General features: G+C 33.4%; 1 protein-coding gene and 1 long non-coding RNA gene across 3 annotated transcripts in view; one reads left to right on the top strand and one right to left on the bottom strand.

The window, feature by feature from the left end:
- The first annotated feature begins 1,457 nt into the window (after nt 1-1,457).
- The window catches only part of LOC132699188 (suppressor of cytokine signaling 2-like), a 48,920-nt gene continuing 27,163 nt past the window's right edge, over nt 1,458-23,214 (top strand). Inside the window, exons 1-2 of the mRNA XM_060665763.1 lie at nt 1,458-1,675; nt 21,641-21,681. The gene's annotated coding sequence lies outside the window, so the exon portion shown is untranslated. The remainder of the gene's footprint in view (nt 1,676-21,640; nt 21,682-23,214) is intronic.
- LOC132699701 (uncharacterized) lies at nt 9,235-11,480 on the bottom strand. 2 transcript variants are annotated; one of them, XR_009618538.1, is made up of 4 exons: nt 10,956-11,480; nt 9,941-10,893; nt 9,706-9,881; nt 9,235-9,640 (listed from the first exon to the last, which is right to left on the bottom strand). It is a non-coding gene; the product is annotated as an uncharacterized LOC132699701 (long non-coding RNA). The 2 variants fall into 2 exon arrangements; XR_009618537.1 differs by having other exon boundaries at nt 9,706-10,893.

Here is a 23,214-nt window from a genome sequence, read left to right as displayed (position 1 = left end):
AACTTTAATTTCTATGGGCAATTATTATAACTCAATAACTACTAAATAAAATACGATAACTACAACCAGACTTATCCGCGCCACTCTAATACACAACATCATTTTATCGATGATGTAGTATTTTTCCAATTTTCAAATGGTAAAAGATAAAGCTTTATTGGGGTGATCAAATAAGACATTGATTCGCTCCGATGCAAAATACTTGGATTGAAACTCAATTGAATTGAAATATTTTTAACAGTGGTCCACGAGACTCGTTACAAATATTAAGGTAATCAAAATTTCCTCCTCTAAGAGACAGAAAGAAAAACGACGTGAAACAGCGAATGAAAGGAATCAGGAAAAAAAGCAAATTATAATTCCCCTCGTAGTACGTAATAAATGTTAGTGTTTCTATTTAGTAACTTTTGGTTTGCATATTTGCTGCAAACTTTAACACAAGGAACGTCAATGCATTAAAAGTTTAGTACGACGTACTCAGTGACTGAATTAACAATTAACGCTTCAGGTCTGTACACATAGCGCAGAGAAGATCAACGCCCTCCGCTTCCCGGCAACGCTTGCTCTAATTCCACGCATATCTGGCTATAATTAACTATTTCGTGCGATCGCGTCGACCTCTGACCCCAACACTGTCGGCATCCATTCACTTTTCGATACACCGCGTATATATATGGTGAACCCGAAACCCACGATCATATTATATACATACCTTCCGAGAACCAGGCGTTCTCGGTACTACTCAACTTAAAACATGGGTCCCCACCAATACGATACTTCTTAGCTAGAAGAGAAACGCGTTTTCTCATTCTAAGAACAACGCACGCTGCATCTTTTTTTAGCGCGTTGATCCTTCAACCGTTGTCTCTGTCTAGACGGTCGGAAGACAAACGTTCCCAACCGCGCGACGTTGTCACATCGGTATAGTTTCCCTGATTTTGTTCGTCTTGGTACTACCGTGTTATTATGCTTTATATTTGTTTATATTTTCTAGTAGTATTTTACTTATTTTTTTCCATTTTTCTGTACACATTTGTGTACGTATTAGCGTAAATATTAGTCTAACTCCGGTCATCCAAGCATCAATTTCAATTTTTTTATCATTGAATTTGCAGATTTTTATAACATAGGCATTGAACTGACAAATCAAATCATAGCTCTGTTATTGAATATATAGTAGCGAAATCAAGTGTATTCATCAACATTTAAATAAATATGCTTAAAAAAGATCATGCTTTTGAGCTTTGTTAAGATGGCCCACAACACCGTGCTGTGTGTGTAATGTGTATAACCTACTGTGGTAGACACTTGCTCCGAATGCAAAAATGAAGATCCCATGTTCCAACAAATAAAAAAGGCATTTTATTTATATCGTTTTCGGAACACACAATCGGCAACGTTGCGGTTGTGCGAGCTTACTGGAACACGGCGACGAATCTCTCATTCCGTATGTAAGCGTATGTTTGGTTGCTTGTCGTTGTTTGGGATCGATTTTTTATATACTACGAGAATATAACCTCAAAAAATAAATGTCGAACACACCTATAGAAGAGACTGAACTAAATTATGTGTTTTAGTGGCAGGACTAGTGTACAGTTTGATGATTGGTGTCCATTCCATGGAATGTCAAGTGTCCTTAAGATGAATTAACCACTCCAAACAAAAAGAACTAAATGTAAGTGATCGTTTTGTTAAGTTATAGATTAAACCGTCGATTTCAATTGAGAGACATTCGTTTCTCGTTATTAAAAAGAAAATTTGGATTCAGAACAGACGGATTAAGCCATGACCTCGTTTTTAAAGGAAAGGATGTGATATGCGTCCTACATTAAATATTAAAAGTACCCATTCCATTCATCTGATCCGGTTAATTGATGTTATTTAATATTTGCGAAATGCTGCTGCGTTATTAGCGTAAACGCGCCTACGTATTTACCCGGTGGCACAAAATTGTGCTTTGGCACGGTGTAAAGTCATTTATCGGAAGATTAAGTAAAATCATTTCGAATTTAAACAGACGATTTTAAATTGGACAAATAGGATACCCATACTTACACTATAGTACGATAATTTGATAATGGTTTAATTCGCACCTATATGTTTGTGGTTTATGGTACTATTGCTTACGGCTTATTATACACGACATACAGTAGTCATAAGAAGGTACTAATAATTATTTATATATTAATTATAGCTACTTATTTATTATATTTTTCTGTTTTTTGTTGCACTAAAATATCTTTTTTCTGTAAATATAAAAGAATAAAAAGTTATTGCAGGTGACAATTAAGTCTTATTGTCAAGGAAAACTGTAAAAACACACTGTGGGAGGTACTGTTCCAATAAATTTTTGTTAACATGTCGCTGATATTTACATTAAAATTATATTTATTTGTTAATATCATACTGATAAGAATTTGGTTCATTAACACAATAAACAAACGTGGTTAAAAATGTTTCGTCGGTACTAGTATATTATGGAACAAGTTTGGGAAACGCCAATTTAGTCACGAGTTTAATTGGGCACATGCAGCGAGTGAAAAGTTTATCAAAGTATTGTATACTAAGCTTTTCTACGCTGTAGACTACCGTCACTGAGTGAAGTGTGACGTTACTATCAGAATCGGCACATGCCTAAATACAGTGGATAAAACCTACAGAGAATATCCGATCGCTCCCAAACCGGTGACTAAAGTGCTGAAAAGTGTCTCGCAACTGCGGGTATCGAAACTGACATCTTAGCGCATAATTGGGTATTTTAGAGAAGAGAGTAGAGCAAAATAATTTAATATTATAATAATATAATATATAATAATTTAGAATAATAATATTGATTTCCCATAATATAATTTGGTACCTGAATCTTATATTTTGTTATATCAGCTAGTTCAATTTAAATTTGACCGTCCATGAACAATTTTCCATTGTAAATTAAATTGTCAGTCCAAGATGTAAAGTAATCGGGTGAAAATCCTCAAAATATTTTTTTAATGGCTTTATAAATGGCGTAAATTCCAGAATTAACCTAAATGAATTGCATGTCCTGTTTCGATGTATTGAATGAGTTTCGATTTTTTCTGTAATGTGGGTTAACAAAAAATTTGTTCACTGCTTAAGTGTAGTACCGAGTTTGCAAGTGCTGCGTGTTCTCGTTTATTATGTCTTATCTCAAAACCTGTAAAAAAATATAAAAGGAACTTGAAGATAACAGTTGTTTGAATTCACTTATAAAACTTAAAAAAAAATGAATTATTGTGCATACAGCATGTTTGTATTTTTGTGGACATGTATTAACTTTCTTATTTCTTCTTCTTAAGTCAAAGACCCTGTTTATTATTAAGGCATTTTTGAATTCATCGAACATGTTTCATATATGCAATATTCGTTTCTCACATATTTTCAATTTTATGTCAAATTTGGCGAGTCCGATTCTTACTTTAGACATTTACATTAGTTGTAAATAAATGAACACAGGGTGCCCAAAACTAACATTTAAAATTTAACTGACAAACTCGTTAAAAACCATTTTTTGAAATAGAACCACCCTATTTCTATAATATTATTTTATTTAGAATTTATAAATTCTTATAAGGTTGTCCGTTGCAATCAATCCAAATCTTTTGAAATTTGCTGACAAATTTTCACATAGCCACAACATAGTGTTAAACGGGAAATAAAAAGAATGTTAGTTTCCATTAATCCATTATTTATAAAATAATTTTAAAAAAAAAGATTGATTTATAAACATTCAGGAAACGAAATTAGTGACGTTTTGGTGATGCTCGATTGTTTTTTTCACAGTCATATTATCTTTCCAATAAAAAGGCGTTTTATTGGAAATACAATATATTTATTTCAAAATGGGGTGTCCGTTTGAAAAAAAATCTTAATTTTTTCATTACATATTTAATGTTAGTTTCTGATCACCATTTATTTTTAAAACGCTAAAACTAAATAAATGCCCACAATTTTCAGAGAAATACAATTCTATTTAAAATAAAAATACGAAGATATACGTTTAATGATAAGTATAATATTTTAAACGCATGAGTGTAAACAAATGTATTTTATTTATTTTTTTATATTTTTTACAGATTCTGAGATAAGGGGCCATTCCATAATAAACAGACCAACCGGTGTATACTTTTTTAATGACGGCACGTGTACCAAACAAAAACTAATCGCTCAAGTCGAAAATACTGTCAGGCAGTAGTAATTTATGAGGGAGAAATGTAAATTTAATACTTTTTTCTTTTCGTCACAAGCAATTCTACTTTTTAATAATTTTAGTCACAATTTTGAGTATTAATTTGAAATTTGTAAAAACAATATAGAAGTTTATCTATATGAAAAACAGTAACAGATCGACGAATTACAATAAAAACATTATTTTCCCAGAATTTCGCATCGTTCAATTTTCAACGCGATGCTCTTGCGTAGCGCGCCGTGTTTATTTTGGAATATATTTTCATTTTGGTTTTCTCCGAATACCCGCGAAACGCATGGAAATGAGCATTCGTGCTACGTGTACGCAAGCAATTTACGAAAACGACCACGATGTCATCTTTTCTCCTGCTTGCTTCTGATTTACAAAGTGTTAAAAACATCGTTGGCGCCCCGCTTAAGGCTGTACATCGTTGTAAAATCTTGCGGTTTGATTTTGTTTTTTTTTTGCGGATAAATCTCTGAAAAACGCAATAAACCCTTTTGTTTCTTATTATTATAAACCTAAAGTCATGGCTAACTGGGACTAATTCTTGATGTCAAATATCGAGTCCTTATAGTTCTTATTAGGGATTTTTTTATAAATAAATTGGCAACGAATTCTTATTCTTATTAGAACCCAACTATTCTAATTTCTATGTTTCAATAAAGGGCGTTTGAAATATCCTTGGCGCTCCGCTTGAGGCTGTACATCGTAAAATTTTTGATTATGATTGATTTTGATAATTTTTTTTGTTGGATAGATCTCTCAAAAACTCACTAAAACCTTATGTTTCTAATTTTATCAACCTGAAGTCATGACTGATTGGGAGTAATTTTTGATATCAAGTATCGAGAAGGGCTATTAGGGATTTCTTTAAAAATAAAGTGTTAACGCATTTCCATTAAGTTCGAATACAGGGTGCTCGAAATATCCCCTAAAAAATCTTTTATCATTCTCATATACAAAATAATCGTTTTTTACAAGGTTTACAATATTTATTTTTTTAAAACCTTAAAAACTTTGGTCACTGGTCTAGTTACTTTTAGGTAGTCCTGAATATGAATCTGTCATTTTCAATTTGAAAATCTTTAAAAATACTTCTCGATTTTCTGCTTCAACAAGCTGTGTCAGTTAGCCATGACTTTAGTCGATGCTATACGAAAAAACCGTTACATTTCTCTTTAGTAAGATCTATCCAGCAAAAAAGAATTAACAAAACATTCTACAGGAGTAATGCTTAAGCAAGGCGTTAGGTTTTATTTTTATTTTTAAAGAAATCCCTAATAGTCCTTCTCGATATTTGATATCAAAAATTAGTCCCAGCTAGCCATGACTTTAGGTTTATAATAATAAGAAACATACAGTTTTAGTGCATTTTTCAGAGATTTATCTACCAAAAAAAAATCAAAATCAAACCGTATTTCAAGATTATACAACGATGTACAGCCTTAAGCGGGCCACGAACGATATTTCAATCACCCTGAATTGAAACATTTTAGAAATTGGGTTGGGTTTTAAGTACTCCTGAATAAGAATTCGTTGCCAATTTACTTTTTAAAAAATCTCTAATAATACTTCTCTCTTTTCTCTCTTTTGTTAAATAGTCTCAGTGGGCCGTGACTTTAAGTTGAAGCAGTAAGCAAAACAAAGTATTAGTGCATTTTTGAGAGAGCTATCCAACAAAAAAAATTATCAAAATCGAATCATAAATAAAGATTTTACAAAGGTGTTTTTTACAGTCCGCCAAATAACTATTTAACCTATTTTATTGCCTTTTTTTTGTCGATGCTTTGCAACTTTTTTCACTTCCCCTTGCTCATTGGCAATGCTAATGCAATAATATATATATATATATATATATATATATATATATATATATATATATATATATATATATATATATATATATATATATATATATATATATATATATATATATATGATGACACTATACTCCGGGATATCATCCGTTCGCTCGTTGAACTCCGACTGGAATCCTGCAGACGTTTCGCCAAAATCTCACTTGGCATCTTCAATGCTCGAAGTGTTTTCGGAGCGCGAGCATTGAAGATGCCAAGTGAGATTTTGGCGAAACGTCTGCAGGATTCCAGTCGGATGCAGGATTTGCAGGATTCCAGTCGGATGCAGGATTCCAGTCGGAGTTCAACGAGCGAACGGATGATACCCGGAGTATAGTGTCATCACATTTTTCCATCCGTGAATCAATACGTGAGAATATATATATATATATATATATATATATATATATATATATATATATATATATATATATATATATATATATATATATATATATATATATATATATATATATATATATATATATATATATATATAAATTGTGCACAAAATAAGAGTATAAAACGTTGATCCATCCAAAACATATTTCTGTAAATCTTTTAATTAAAAACAAATTAATCAAAAAGACAGCACCTTATCTACCAATATTAACAGTTCTGAGTAAGATGTCTGGAGGTGTGTGTTCCTCGAATATACATACATTGGATGGATGGATACACGTGTCCATCAAGTGAGGGCCTTTGCCTATTATTCCCTAGGCGAAGAAATTCCATTAACATTAATTAATTTTACAATTACTTCGGAGTCTACCTTATATTTTTAACGTACTCGCGTTTTTAAATGCTTACGTAAAAAGTGTTTTCAAACGTGATGCGTTTCTTTGAAATCCATTAACTATTAAACTATAATTTTTTCCCATGGGAGATCATTTCTCCATAGACCGAGGCAGTTTGTTTGCGTCACGAACGACTCAGATTAGCGATATACCATTGAACGGATAAGCATTGAAGTTTAACATTAACTGCCTTTTAGTTTTTTTATCTTAAATATATCAATAAAATATAATAATGATTTTTACCTAATAGGCACATAATGTTAAACTCGAGGTTAAACTTGTTTGCTAAACATGTCTCTTATCTTAAATATAAACTGAATCACTGTATAGATGGCAATTTATATTTCGGAATGCCTGAATATACCTAATTCCACCAAAACATTTTTTATAGGGCAGTTTTCGCTAGTTAGTTGATTAACTCTACCGTGTGTTTCAGACATTTTATAGGTAGACTAAGATTGCACTGGTCTTAAGTTAACATAATAGCTGGAAAAGTTTGTTTTTATTCTTCTCCTTTTTCTTATATTAGGCCTTCGGCCTGTACTTTACAACCTTTAGTTCTGCAGCGGCATTTGTGATGTACGACTTCTAGTTGTCTAGCCATCCCTGGAAGTGACGTCCTGGTGGTTTGACCCGACCGCTATCGTCAGTGTCAATACTCAAAATATATCATATTTTTTATCTATCTTGTTTACTTAAAAAAACTAAAAAGGGAGTGATGTCCCGTCAGTTCGTAGTGGGTCGATATATTGTCGTCTAGAACGCCATATTGTCCGCTTATGCGTAATTTTTCTTCCCACGTGAAATTTGGAATATTTAATAATACCAGCTAGTCTGCTAAACGATTTCGCAACAATTTCGCCATGACGCAGTTGCCGGGTGTCAACCATTCGTTAGCGCGGAAAAGCTACGTCTTCAGAGGAGGAACGTTGAGCAACGTTTTATTTCAATTTTATTCATGTTTAAGTACACACTAAACTTTGCCGAAAAACTACTATTTTCAATGAAACGCTCTGTATATTTGATTTTCTGTTCGGTTATCGTTTTGAGATTATCGCAATGTTTAGAAGAGAAATTTGTTCTGCGTAATACAGAGACGTTAAGAACTTCAATATTCCGCCAGATACAAAAAAATTCTAAACAATAATGATTCTGAAATAAAAGCAAATTTGGGTAAAAAACAGCGAAAATTGAATTATTTTGATATAGTAACCTGTAAAAAAATTTAATAAATAAAAAGCTGCATTGGTTTATTGCTTCAACTATAAGATTCTGTTGATATGTGAGTAGAAAAATATCAAAATTGCTAATCAGTAAGAATAGATGGAAAGGTAGAGTTAAAATTTTGTCTATCGGTTAAAGCATTGCATGAATGATCGCATTTTGTCGTAAAAACGATGACCTCTATTTAGCTCGACAAAATCTATCGATATTCCAGAAAATTATACACCATTTAAAAAGTAACCTCTTACTTATTTAAATAAAATTAATTTTTATCTTTATCAAGTTATTTTTGTGTCATCTTTGTATGATTCAAAGCTCTTATGCCTGTCCGACATATTATAATTACCATATTAATATAGGTACGCACAAATCTTAAAATATTCATTTATTTTTTGATTTTTTCCGTTTCTCGGGGATTCTTCATTATTCATTCTTCCAGAGATTATTAAATTCCCAGAAAGATGCCCAACACATAACGAGAAATAATAAAATAACGACCTTAATGAAAGTCAAAACACTAGTTAACCGGTACCCTTAAATGTGAATTAAATTTTCGTTTGAATTTAGGCAGCCTCACTGACTATTAAGCCCGGCCTATTATCGTCAATTGCCGGACCAGTTAGATCAAAGGGCTCAATTTCATCAAAATGAACAACGTGATATATATAATACAGGAGCTTTTAGCGGAATTTATAAATATTTATGCGGTCAATAGAAACGTGTGACCCGCGTGCAGCATGTCCTTTAGCATAAATGTGGATATTTGCGCTATATTTCATTCGGTATCGGTGGAAATCCCGTTTTACCGATCGCTTTTCGACTAAATGACGGTTAATATCGAAAGGAATCGGACAGTTTTGTATATTTTGGATGTAGTCTTAATATTCACTTTAGGAAGATTTGGATTGGAATTGCCGTTTTAAAATGCGAATTTTTCGATCGTTTTAAATTATATTTGAGTTATATACTAACCATCAAAAATTTTATTACAAGATAAAGTTCATTTTCAATGATATCCATCTCAAACATAAACTAAAACAACCGAATTTGCAATAAGAAAAAATGTTAACAATTTTGGCAACGAGTTTCGACCTTTTTTTTTTCATATCAGTCTGAAGACAAATGTAAAAACCGGAAACATCAAGTTGCATACTCAAAACACCAAAAGCATTAGCACGTATATATCCATAAAAGAACAAGAATATAATTATAGAGTAAATCGAGGAGAGATGGCCCACCTTTTGAAAAACTTTCAAAAAGTTTTTTATTTATTCCAAGCTTTGGTTATTTATTTAGCGCATTTTAAAGGCTAATCTAACACAATGAATAATTATAAAAAATAAAATAATAAAAATGTAAAAATCTTTCCTAGAACGTGAAAGAGAGATGAACCACCGACTATAGGAGAGATGGACCGTAAACTAATTTAATTCCTTTTTCCCTTTTTCATATTTGAGGAGGCACCACATAGTTGGCATGTGCTGGTGTAGGATGTGCAGAATTCATATAACCATCTAGTACACAGAACGCATTACAACCAGTCCTCCTTTTCTCTGTAAAGCGATAATTTTCGAAATACCCAACGAATTGGTTTTCGAAATCATCAAATGTTTCTCACCCACTAGACGAATCATCCACGCTTACATCTTCATCAGATTCAGATGGCTGAGGTGTTTGTTTTTGTCTTTGTTTCTTCTGGCGAATACGAGTCATCTGAGTTGGTGAAGTTAAGTTCCCCATTAGGCTAGTTCGAGCCTTCTTCATAGTTGATGTTATATTAGGAACAGGAGAGACCTGCTGAAGTAGTTTTCCAGGTGTTAGTTTTCCTTTAGGAGGTTATTTGAAAACCTCACGTTCTAACTGCATTTTGGAAGGGCCTGGTTGAGGGGAATCACGTCCCCGAGGAAGGGTTTGGGTATACATTTCTTGCGAAGAAGTTTCAGGGGATAGTTCTGCGATGCCAGCTTGTTGCTCAAATTCGTTTGTTGGATTTAGCGTAGCCTCGTCTGGTGTCTGCGTGAAAAAAGCATGATCAGGTGTTTCATCCAGAGTGTAAGGCCAAATTCCTGTTGCCCGAAAGGCCTATACAGCATTAGTTACTGTAGCCGATTTGCCCCAGGCCTCCCTTAAAAGTTTGCCGAACTGCAACCGATTTAGCCTCCTATACATTTGATCATTCTCCTGCATGAACCGTAATAATGCCCTTTAAGGCCCTCGAAGAAGGCCCGATGGACCGCAAAATAAAATAATGTCATTGCCCTCTGCGAATTGTAATGTCTTGGGGTTAGGCGTGGGAGAAGTGTGTCCGTCTACAATGAGTGAAACCTTTCCGGATGCTTTTCTTGGGTAGACGTGATTTTGTAGCCAATCCAAGAAAATGTCTGACGTCACATGTGCTGACTTTTCTGACATACGTACACGTGAGCCGGGTTGCATTCCATCAGACCATTCCGCTTTAGAACTTTTTCCCTTAAACACGCAGTAAGGAGATAAATAAACCCCTTCTGCGTTACAGAAAGCAACTATAGTAATCGTTTCCTCTTATTCACTAGGGCTAATTGAAGGTACACTTTTAGATCCTCTTTCAGTCAGCACCAGCCCAGCTCGGGTGTTTAACTGTAGACCTGTCTCTATATTTTAAACATACAAACCATTCTCAGTGTCTCAGAGAGTACATTCTCAAGCACACTGAAATATTTGCCTAGAATATCTTTACACATACCCGGCGCTCAACCTTCAGCTTTGCGAACTCCAATGTCTGAATTCCGCCTTAAAAAAGAATTCAGTCATACGTAACCAGCTTTACCTAAAAATTCCAACAATAATTTCCTACAACATTTTTAACAACCAAGAGTTTATTTATCTCACCATCTTCGCCATCAAATTTATGTTGAATTCCGAGACGTTCAACTAAATTGTAGGCCGTTATGCGTACTTCCTGTCTAGTCGGTGCGAAGCCTCTTTTTTGTAATTTTTTTATATGGGCAGCGAGTTTCGCCTCTACTTCTCTACCAAGCACGCTCCCAGGCCCAAACAGTCGGTTTTATTTAGGTTACTACTTGCAAGTCTGCGTTTAAAAATTGTTTTTGGAATACCAAATGAGTTTGCTTCTTAATGGCAGAAGATAAATCGTCTGCAGACCCTCTTCTCAACCTTGCGCTTGCGGGTGTATCGATTAGACATTATTCTGAAACAAGAAAAATAGGTCCATCTCTCCTATACCCCGCTGGCCCGTCTCTCCTAAAAGCGGAGGATAGATGGACCAGTAGGTGCCCTTATACCATGCCTAAACTTATACACCCAAAATTTACCTCAAGTGGATTAATTGTTTAACGAGAAACACTATACAAAATTTCTGTAATTATTCAATACGAAATTTTCCGATAACTTTGAAAAAACTGCACAGACTCTTAAACACTTGTACTACCAATCATCAACTAACCCTTTTTCATGATTCCACGCTGTCGAAGCAAGCATAATTGGTATGCAAAAAATCGCGGGTGGTCTGTCTCTCCTCGATTTACCCTATATGTCCAAAAAGTAAGGTTGTAGGTTGTAGTACTAGTAACTAAATACTACAGACTATGCAACCGTTCCAAGTTCAAAGTCCAAAGCAAAGTTTATATATAATACGTAAATATTACTTCCACCTGTTTCTCCCTTTATATTATTAACTGTGGTGAGAACACAAATCCATTTAAGGAAACATGAAACCCGGCTGTAATGGGTGATAATTGGTTCGAATTAACTATCGGCACATACAGCACGAAACGTTGAAAGGTATTTTAAAAGCAAAAAAGCAGCGACAACCGCTTATAAAATAATTCCGATCGCCACACATTGTAAATTTCAATTGCGTGGAGACTGAAATTCTTTATGGAAGCTATACGAAACCTAGAAATTAATGCAAAGCCATCGGCACACGAGAGATGTATTGCTATAATTGTTTTAGTTAATTAATTATAACCATAATCGTCTAATAATGGGATTTATTATCTCACACGTTAGCATTTTAATGGATACGGATTCAGCACGATTCTACGAATTTCCAAATAGCATCAAAAACTTGAACAATGTTTTTTAATTTTGTTACCGATAGTACCATATGTTCATACGAAAAATATATTAGTTTTGATGACTCTGATATGGTACTTACTATGTCAGCATTTTATGTATTTATTTTCGCAAGTAGGCTTATCCTCGAACTCTATATTCGTACTGTTAGCAGTAGAGGAACCAGAAATTGACTTTGTCATAAAAAAAAGAAAACAGTACTAAGCAATTTACAGGACTACAACAGCATATCAAAAAGAATTTTTACATTACTGATAGAAATTATTCTTCGTTGTGTTGAAAATAGTCCTGTATAATGTTGGATGATCTGTAGTAATATATTATGATTAAATAAATAAAATTCGATTATCTACCCACAAGAATCGAAAAGAAAAAGAAATGACTTTATTGTCAGACAATTGCAATATCGGGAGTATATTTTCGAAATGGATTTTAATTGAGCTTTTTAATGGACTCGCACAAAAACAATAAAAACTATAATTGTTAATGTTTGCGATAAATTAAATTGTCAACGACAACGCGAGCATAAATCAATCCAACTATCTGTACATTAAAATTAATTTAAATTTTCAAAATCCGCAAACGCTGCGGAGGAATCCCGAAAATAAATGCGATGCTACGCGGTGTCCATACAAGAGGCAAACACTGGGAGTTTGTATGAGAATTAGTAACAACCAACAGATCATTATTAAGCTCCCGTTTATATGTAACACATCTACCAGTATTACATCTCTTTCTTTCTTTTAAACACTAGTTAACTACAAGGATAAATTTATAAATAAGGACATTTAATAGTCTGATACAATAATTTTATTGTACGAGTAATAACCCTAACAACAAATAACAAAATTAAAATTAATAACAACAATTTATAGGACCGATTGACCTGAGAGGTTTCATTCAGCTCACAAAACTCTCTGACCGTGTTTGATTTTTTTGGTTGTTGTTATTAACTTTGTAGAACTTTTTAAGATGTGAAATATTTCTACGATATTCTGTGTGTACGTGGAACAGTATTGAACTCTGGTGTAATTTTCTTAGCCTTTATAAGATTTTTCTAATAAACCTTGTCACCCTACACTAATATTAATATCGTCGTTTGCTCTCGTTCCCTTGTTTCTTGGCCCATCTCTTTTGATTCAATAAGCACACTATTCTGCAGTTACAAGGCCTGCTGCTACGCGCGGCTCACTATATTTCGGTCGGCGTAGCGCATCACCAGTTGCTTAACTTCATTTTTTCTACTCCCGTCTGTAAAATCTACCTTGCGGATCCGAGCCACTTCAGACATTTCCGGGATTTTACCGCACAGGTTTGGGAACAATCGGATGTTTTCGGACCCACGCCTTGAATTTTGACGTTTGCCAATTCTGACGGTCATGTCGGTGAATGTATTCGTGTTGTTTTTAGAAAATGTGCCCAAAAACTAAAGGTCGTAGAAAAAGTATAGCATGCAACACGATCGGTAAAATTTTTAAGTCACTCGTTTATTAAACACCCGCTCCGCTCGTGTCAAATGCCGTTTACCACACTTGTTGCATAATATACTATTTTCCACTCCATTCTCTAAAATACCCAATTATACACCGATCTAGCATGCGCAAAGTGTCATTTTACCATGTCAGTTTTGTTTCCTACGCCTACGAGCCGCTTCGGACATTTCCGGGATATTACCGCATGGGTTTGCGATCAATCGGTTGTTTTCGGAGATACTTCCTTCGGCTTGAATTTTAACGGTCATATTAGTGAATGTAGTATTGTTTTGCAAATGAGCCCAAAAAACTAATGGTCGTGGAAAAAGTATATAACGATATCAGCTTGAATGATAAGTAAATAACTCTACAATAAATTTATAGTTCTTATCTATGCTTTAGTTAGTTCGTGTGGTTGATTATTTTTCGTTGGTAATTAGAAGTATAAAACAGCAGTTTTATACTGGTGGGTTGGAGGGAATGTAAGCGTAGAACCACATTTAATTTAAAATAAACTTTGCTTGAATCTAGTAATTTAAAAGGTCAAATAGCCCTACTTAAATCCAATATTTGAGCAATTCATTTGTTTTGATACGAGATTTGTGTCGAAATCTTCATTAAATAGGGCTATTTATAGTATATGAAAAGAAATTCAAATCGATAGAAAGTAATAAAAATTGAAGCTTTCGTTCTGCCACGCTCCGCTCGTCCAAATAAACTATTGATTCAAATGCCGTTCACTTGTTGCGTAATATACTATTACATATTATAAATACATTGCATACATATTACACACATATACATATTACATGATAAACGACAATCTAAGAAAACCATTAAATTAACCAGTTGTTGCAGATTTTATTAAACCAATTCCATTCCAGTAGGAGCTTTTACCATTTTATTAAATGTCGTTTCATAAAATAAAAATAGAGGAAATGACATTTCTTCTTTAAATAAATAAATGATTAGAAATAAAATAAACTCGGGTCCTCTTTTTAAGTTGACGACAATTTGTTGTTATTTATTACACTGTCGAAACAACTATTGAACATAGCCCATTTAGTGCGCAGCTCGTGTACCTAAATTGTTTTGACTTCGTAAATTGTAATTATTTTTATTGCAATGGTGATTTGGAAAAATTTAAAAAGTAAATTATATTTTGGTTGTCCTGACAAGTGATGTGATTTCAAAATTTTATGACTCGTCAGTGCTTTCTCAGATCAACTATGGCGATGTAGTTTACACACGTTCCATACCACAGACTTCATAAATTTTTTATACAGATTTGAAGATAATGACGTTCCCCGTGAATCTGACTTTAATACTTAACGGTTGCTTAAATGCACACAACAGATAATTTCACATTCTAAATTTTTCATTTCATTTCACATAATGTTTCTAGGTCTATCGTAGTACAACTGAGCCATCTTAAGTGGCTGAAAAATTATTTTCGAAAATTAGGTAGATAAAACACAGTGATCCCAGGAAAGAACGTAGTGGCCGGCGCATTTACATTCTACATTAGGAACGGTTTTGATTTGAGTATGCGAATTCATGGAACTATTTTTGATAATTGTAGAGTAATTATCTAGCTTTACATTTGCTTATCCGGTTTTACGTGAAACATTTTCCGAATGTAATTTACCATTCCTAGAAATTTGCTGTTAAAAGGGCAACGAGTCTACCGGTACCGACTGTTATACGTAACTGTAACCTGTGAAGACATTAACATAATACTGTTTCCGGAATATTTTGGATTTGTGCGGACCGGAAGGAACGTGGACGTGCCGTTGACCTGAGAATTTCCTCGTAAAAATTACAGTCAGTATACCGGGAAATTGGGTGCTTACATTTAAACGAGATGCTCAATTGGAGAAATATTTGGCTAGTAAGTTTTTACCGTTGCCTATTATCAATATTTTACTTATCAAATATTTTTATATTTCGATTAACAAGTGCTTCTCGGAAAAAAAGTCGCCTGCCCGCTTCTCGTTTAAACAGAAACAATGTGCATTGTTCACATAGAACGTTTACGACAAGTACATATTTGTTTTGCTTTTGGTTCTATTGTTCGCCAAAGAATACGCAGAAGTAGTAATTCGACAGCGGATACGTACTTCTCAGTATTTGAGAAAGTACCTCGCTACGTTTCTCGCTAGACGACAATGTAACTAAAATAATTTTAAAACTTTCACCTTTGGTCGCAAGTTATTTCATTTTCCGATATGTCTTCTCAATTCCTATTGTTGGTTTGTGCACCTTGTGATTTTTCAGTTATTGCAGTGAATAAAAAAGTTTAAATTTAGTGCGAGACCAAAGCTTTTATCGGAACTTGCAAACTAACCAAAACTGAACAACGAATTTCTTTTTTTTTTTTTGTTCAATTACATTAGAAAAAATTGATATTGTTTTTCGGGTTTGATTCTTTCTAATTAAAGTGAAAGAGACTTTTAAAGAAGAAATATTTAGCCTTGCCACGCACCTCCTGGTCTTAACTATATATCGCGAAATGCCTTTTAGAAAAGGAAAAAAAGTAATTATGATCAGAAAGAGGAAAAAAATAAAAAAAAAGAATAATAATAAATAAATAGATAAAAAAAACTTAAAAGATTGAATTTCTTGCACAACTGGGTGCTTGCAAACCTCTATTGCTCAGTTGTTTTACGATAAAAAATCTACTATTAAATTTAAATTGGCACAATGAATAATATTATTAATGTGCGGCAAAAATTAGAAATTACAAAAAAATCAGCAAAATTGAATCGCCTTCCTCACAACAAGTTGAACGCCAATTTAATACGAAATTTCCAAAATAATAGAAATACACCAAAAAAAATCGAATTTCCTTAGGTGACACAGACTAACAAGGGCAATATAAATAACTATTGATAATTCGACAATGATCCTACTCAGTATTACAGGTACGTCAATTTCCTGCAAATTCCCCAAATATTCGTACACAAATTTTCCACACAACTACATGATTATTGAATCTCCGTTTCGGTATAGCAAAAACTATCGATTAAATGACCGAGCGTAACAGAACGGAAAAGGAGAAAAGAAAAAAAATATGCGTAATATCTCGCGAAGCACTAACATCAAGTTGGACGTCATCTCGTTTATTCCGGAGCAGCCCAGCCTACCAGGGGTTTGGCTTCGTGCTGATTTATTAAGTGAGCCGGTGTTGAGGCAATGGTTCAAATGTGATCCAATATCCCGATAACACAGGAACTTCGAAGTTTGAAACCTCCCAGAATACACTGATACCGGTGCTTCCAAAACACGGTCCTCTTAAAGGGGATACGGATGCTCCAAGGACAGTATGGGTTCTCCAAGAAGAGTAACCGGTGCTCCAAAGAGGGTACGGGTGCTCCAAGGAGAGTTCGGATGCTTCAAGGAGAGTAGGGAGGCTCCAAGGACCCTATAAAGTTTCCGCGTATTAGCCGAATACGTGCCCAGAAATTTATTGACAATTTAAAGAATGGTAAAGGTGACAAAAGCTAAATAATTAAGGACTTTACCTCGCTGGATGTTCTTCAGGATGAAAGCTTGGTGGGCAGCAGGTAGCCGTGAAATCCTCTGACAGAGTAAGTGTGGGTAGAACCAAAAGAACCAAAAATACGAACAACGGAATCACCAGACCGCTGACCCCACATCTAATTATATTTAACCGTATATCCGCAAAGCGATGACTGAAGAAAAAGCCAGTAGGTTAATTTTTGGCTTTTGGCTTGATACAACACTGCTCTTGTACCAAGTAACAGGAAAAACGATATATCACGCATGTCGCTCAAAACCAGCCCAATGACACTAACGGCAGGAATTTATTTTGCGAACGAATTATTTATTTAACGAAAATATGTACATATTTATTCCGCTCTCGGATTTAATTAATTCTATATCAATAAAAAGGTATATTTTTAAGGACTATTTGAAACATTAGTAATAACATTTAAATAAAGCGAATTAAATTACGACTTTTCTTAGCCTGGCAGCACTGCCGTAGACGTCAAGCAAATCAGGTGTTTGCCGGTGAGGCAGGAAAAAAAGAAATCGCTTAGAATTTAAAATGCAAACACGGAAGTACCGCATCGTATTTCACCATAAAATTCTGGTCAAGCGGACATGAAGAATTAAAATATAAGCATAATACTACTACCAGGATAACTGTCCCAAGGGAACAAAATGAGTCGGTTTATCCACTGAAATGGAAGCAATAAAGTATTTCCCTATATATACATATGAAAGTGCACCAATAGGCACGAGCAACGTTCATATTCGAGAAATATACTGCCCATTTTGTAATACAGATAGGCGATTAGACGAGAACATCGACAAGAGAACTATACAAACCCTGGAAAACAAATGATGCTGAAGGAAATGCAATGAACCTAAGATGTATTCCCCATGATTGATCGAGTAACTATTGTCCACATATGTTGCAATCTAGCAACAAACGCTTAATAATTTTACTACTTCTAGGTAGATCACAATGGCAATAAAGAAGTCACTATCGAAGATCAAACATGTAACCAAAGGAAACCGTGTAAACAATATATGTGTAAAGTACATATGGATTATGCCTAAATTTCCTGAAGAACATAGATTTTCCATAATATATATTTCTAGAATCAGTGAATAATCAATAATTAACAATCCTTTATAGTTTTACCACAGTATAACGATTCTAAAGTGCAACCTAATACAATAACATGAATTTGAAAACAATCTTAAAACTGGCGTATAAGATCAAAACTACTCAATATTTTGATTAAATCTCTCAAATGGCGGTTTTGAAAAGACGGATTAATCTTGAGTTGTTAAATTTTACATAGAAAAATAAGTAATTGATCTTCCAACACAGTGTTTTAAATAAACTAGTCACAGCCTATAAACAGAATATAAATATTTTGATCTTATACAGTCACTATCCCTTAGAGTTTTTTGGAATCTCAAGAGATTCTGGAGAAATATTTATTTTACAAAAAAAAGCCATCAGATCAATATCGGCATAGGCAGCACGGACAGAGAATATTTTAAAAAATTCAATATATTGACTTTTTCCTGTATCTATATCCATTTTTTGATAATAAAAATAATTGAAAATATTATATTGTGAGGGAAGCCTGAAATTAAGGTGACTAATGAATACACATGACAAATTTTAATGTATTTTTAGATTCGATTTCGTTAGTCTACATTACAGATTACGGCTTTGAAGCATTGGCCAGTTCGCCTCTGTGCCGCAAAGGATTTAGTCATACTCCCGCCATATGTAAGTGGTGAAATAAGTTTTCTATCCTTTTATGAAGTTCTGGTTCTACATGGTGGATCTGGAGTTTGCGTTTCTAGTTGAACCTAGTTTTTGTTTTTTTTCTAAAAAATTAGTTTCATATTGCATTAACTTTTCTAATAACTTATTTAGAACGAATTTCACGGCACTACGGCGGTAAAAAACGTCGAAGCATTTATAAGATTCGAAACCAGTACCAAAAGTTTTTTTCTTTTCGGGGAACCAACCGACTTTAAACGCGCTGAATGTGGATGGCTTTCATTTTTCGGTTTCCGAGAAAACGACCGCAGTCGCTCTGCCTGTCATAAGACCGTAGACCGTAGTAGGCCGAGCCTAAATGGAAAACAATAATTAAGTATAATTTATTTCTTTTCACTTTCTAAGAAGTCCACGCCAAATATGCGGGCCCAAATTATACCGGGAGATGATATAGTACACGTACAGGGTGATACAGGAAAAAAATCAGTTGTGGAGAACGTTTGCCTTTTGTGTAATTATAAAAAAAAATGACATGACATGGATAGTAACAGAAGATGCATGTTCTATATTTCTCCTTTTTTTTTTTCTTTCATTACATAGTTCCCAAGTTCTCATATTATATTGTTGGAAAGGTGGAACAAAAGATTGTCGAATCTTTAAATAATTTCGTATTTGGCTTGATTGCTAATCGAAATATGACTTTCAAGATAGTTATGGAAAGATATAATTGGACGCTGACCTAAACTGCTCGATTATACATATAATATATTTAAATTGTTTAAGCTATTCTCCAAAGAACTGTGCTACTTGCAAAGATACGATAAGAGTCGAACTTGCTGACGTTTCGCCAATCATCCTGTTGGATTTTTCAGAGCTTGACTGAAACTTTGATGTATTGTAATTATCTTTTCTAGTAATCATTTATTTATTATATACCTTATAAATGTTTCTTCAAGCTAGCACTTCATCAGCTTCTTCTATACTTCTAAACTTGCAAAAAGAGATAATAAATAAATTCACACTGACTAGACCTATGGGGTCTGATGTGCTAATATCTTCTAATGAAATCAGTTATCAAATTGTATAGCAATCAAGAGGCCAGTGAATGTTTCGAAAACGGACCATGGAGATTCTGCGTAACTACTTAAACAATTGTTAATAATTCTCAGTTGCAGTTAACACCTTATCATGGAATGATTTAATAAAATTTGGTTAAACAAAGACCCGGTATACAAAACAAAAATCTCTAGTTAATATGTTATCACTTCATAGTATCACAACCGCTAGTTGGGGTTTTTACTTCATCGATGCGCTCCACGGCAATTACCTATGTCACATTATTACATATCATTAGCCAATTACCCACGCAACTCACTGGCGGTAGCTGATTATAAATCTTGTTAGTTTTAATTACCGTTTACAACTGAATAAAATAATTTGAGTTGTTCCTATCCGACCCTAACCAGTTCAGCAATTAAGTTTCTCCTACGAAATCTTCCTTTCGTCATTCTTAGAAGTTTGTATACAGGCTTGATGGTTGATGATAAGTTAGACGAAGAGCCCAAAATAGTTTTTTTTTTTAATTCGGATAATATTTTCTCTCCATGGGGGATTAAAATTTCACGGGATCCGCAAAAAGTTTTCAAAACTTTATTTTCTCAAATAAAGCGCCATATATATTTAAAATCTTGAGCAGCAAAATTTTTAAAATAATTTAAATAATTAAAATGTAATTCGTCGATTAAAAAAAAAAGTACACATTTCGTGTACCATACATAACATATGCAAATTTTGTAATTTTTTGAGTGTGTCTAAATAATTTCAAAACATATAAAAGTACATAAAAAGATGATCGTTGTGTGAAAATCATTGATCTTTTGATATACATATATTAATGCAGAAATTTCGTATAACGTTCACAGTTTTGTTTTCCCATCGTATAAGTAAATTAAGGACACGAAAGGAAAAATAATAGGGGACTGGAATAACATAATGATGATACAAATTATCAAGGCCGTATTACTATGACTGGCAATTTTCAGCGGAAAACATGTTTTTTTTCTATATACACGGTGTTACAAAAAAGTAGATCAATCTGCCCTATAAATTATATCATTCATTTCTACGGTGTTTTAATACACAGGGTTTAAAAACTATTATAGTTTTTAAATTGCATATTTATGTCCATTAAGTAGATTAACTGTAACTACTCTTTTACTAAAGGTAAGAGTTTCCAAGCATTATTTGTATGTAATTTGGATTTGTATTGAATCAAAACAACTTTCGTAACTCAGGGCCATAAATAAAAATGTCTTGTAAAGGAAGAAACTACCAATTTAATTACAAACTTTAACTTTAAGTCCATAGAGATTCGTCAGAAAAAATAAAGGGGTAGCCTCCAAAGCTAACACGCAATCAATTTTTTTTCTTTGCTTCATTAAGTTTGTTTGCTAAAAATAACACAGAAACTGTATTTAGGTAAGATTGTAATATACAAACGCCAAAAAGATTTCTTTAAATGTGCGAAATAATAAGAATATGCGTTTTAAAAAGTAAATTTAGACACCCTGTATATTGAAAGTGACATAACGAAAGTCATATTATTATAGCCAAAAGAATACTAAGGGATTAACATATTGAAATTCAAATTTTGATGAAATTTCATTAAAAACTTACTTTTGAGCTGAAAGTCTCCTTTTTCATATAGATTATTAACTTTGGTTTTTTTTCAGACGAACAATGGAGCAGTTCTACAAAAAATGGCATTTTTAAGGTAAGTCGATAATTATTAATTTTTCAATTTTTGATTTAATGTGTCGCTAGCCTTTGTCGTTCGAAACAATCACGTCGGTACGGAAAATTAATTTTCTAACAAGTTTTCCGCTCGATAACCGGGCTGACTTGTTTTGTGTTTCAATGTTTAACTAAAAAGGTTTCGTGTATAAAGGTCTGACGTCAACAGTTTGTTTTGCTTGGCACGAGATCAACTATTAAACGGGATTGATCATCTACATTTATTTCTTATTAATGCTTAGACTATTAATTAAAATAATTCGACTACAGGATTGTCGAAAATTCTTGGCAACATCTTAGACGTCAATAAATATAATAAATTTAAATAAAGCCGAGTTTGAGTGACAAAATGCGACAAAGCAAGTGATTTATTTAATTAAGTCGCACTATGCCTATTCCGAATCAAGTTTAGTAGTTAAATTTAATTAATCCCAAACTGAATACCCAAGAGGTCAACAAATTATATACACACACATCTTATATCTTATCATATCCTGGAGAAGTTGGAGAAGTTAACTTGGAGTTAAAATAAAAACAAAACTGAAGATTGAACTTATCAAAAGTAAATATCACATTGGTTATCGTTGCATGGTCCTCACAAGCGTGCGTGATTTGAAAATGTTTTATAACTGGAACAGTCAATTAACACTAACTTTAACAAACTTCAACCTAAATCTTCACAACTCCCAAAACTAAGTTCTAAATTGCGTAGAAAAAAAATTAAGACAAATTACACTATTATAGAATAAGTTAATTAATACTAACAATTTCCGATGATAACATAAAATGGTTTGTTTAATTTGACACAAAATATTTGAAGATACAAAAAGAGAGTATTAAAAATAAACAAAGACATTATATTGGTGTATACAGTAAGGTTTTGTTCATTGCAGAGATACATTTGCCCCTTTGTTGAGATTCTTAATTGGGAATTTCAATTTAGAATGGTATATATGTTGCAGTCAAAGCATTCATTAAGTAAATGTATACATTTACTAGCCAATGCATACATTTGCTAAACTCGGTAGTTAAAGTATTCATTTTAAAAGAAATGAACACATTTGCCAGTAGATGTAGGCATTCACGGACTGCTTCTAGTCAAAGTGGGAAGTGGGTTAAATTTACCGGGAAACCTAAAACCTAACCTCTTTATTCGTGCTGCACCGTTTGCTGTTTGTTGTTTTTCCGTTTGAGATTCTTGGTAAGTGAATTGCTTAAATTGTATGTGTCCAGAGTAATTAATAATTATTAATTATTTTTTAGTAATAAATATAAAATGGATAAAGAAGCGATAAAAGTTAAATTCTACGAATATATTAACAATACTCCACAAAAAGCTAACGGCTTTCGTATGACTGCGGAAAGATATACAAAACTAATAAATGATGTTAAATCCGCTAAACCTGCTCAGAAAAAATAAAATCGTCACTTCTGGTTACTAAAACATTATGATATAATGCATGTTTGTAACGTGGATAAACTAATTGCACCAGTAACAAATGAAAAAGTGCTG

Source organism: Cylas formicarius, unplaced genomic scaffold (genome assembly GCF_029955315.1).
Source record: "Cylas formicarius isolate icCylForm1 unplaced genomic scaffold, icCylForm1.1 PGA_scaffold_3__17_contigs__length_32017465, whole genome shotgun sequence".
NCBI lineage: Eukaryota > Metazoa > Arthropoda > Insecta > Coleoptera > Brentidae > Cylas > Cylas formicarius.
Note: the sequence above shows the minus strand (reverse complement) of the source record. Positions and strands in the feature narration are given on the sequence as shown.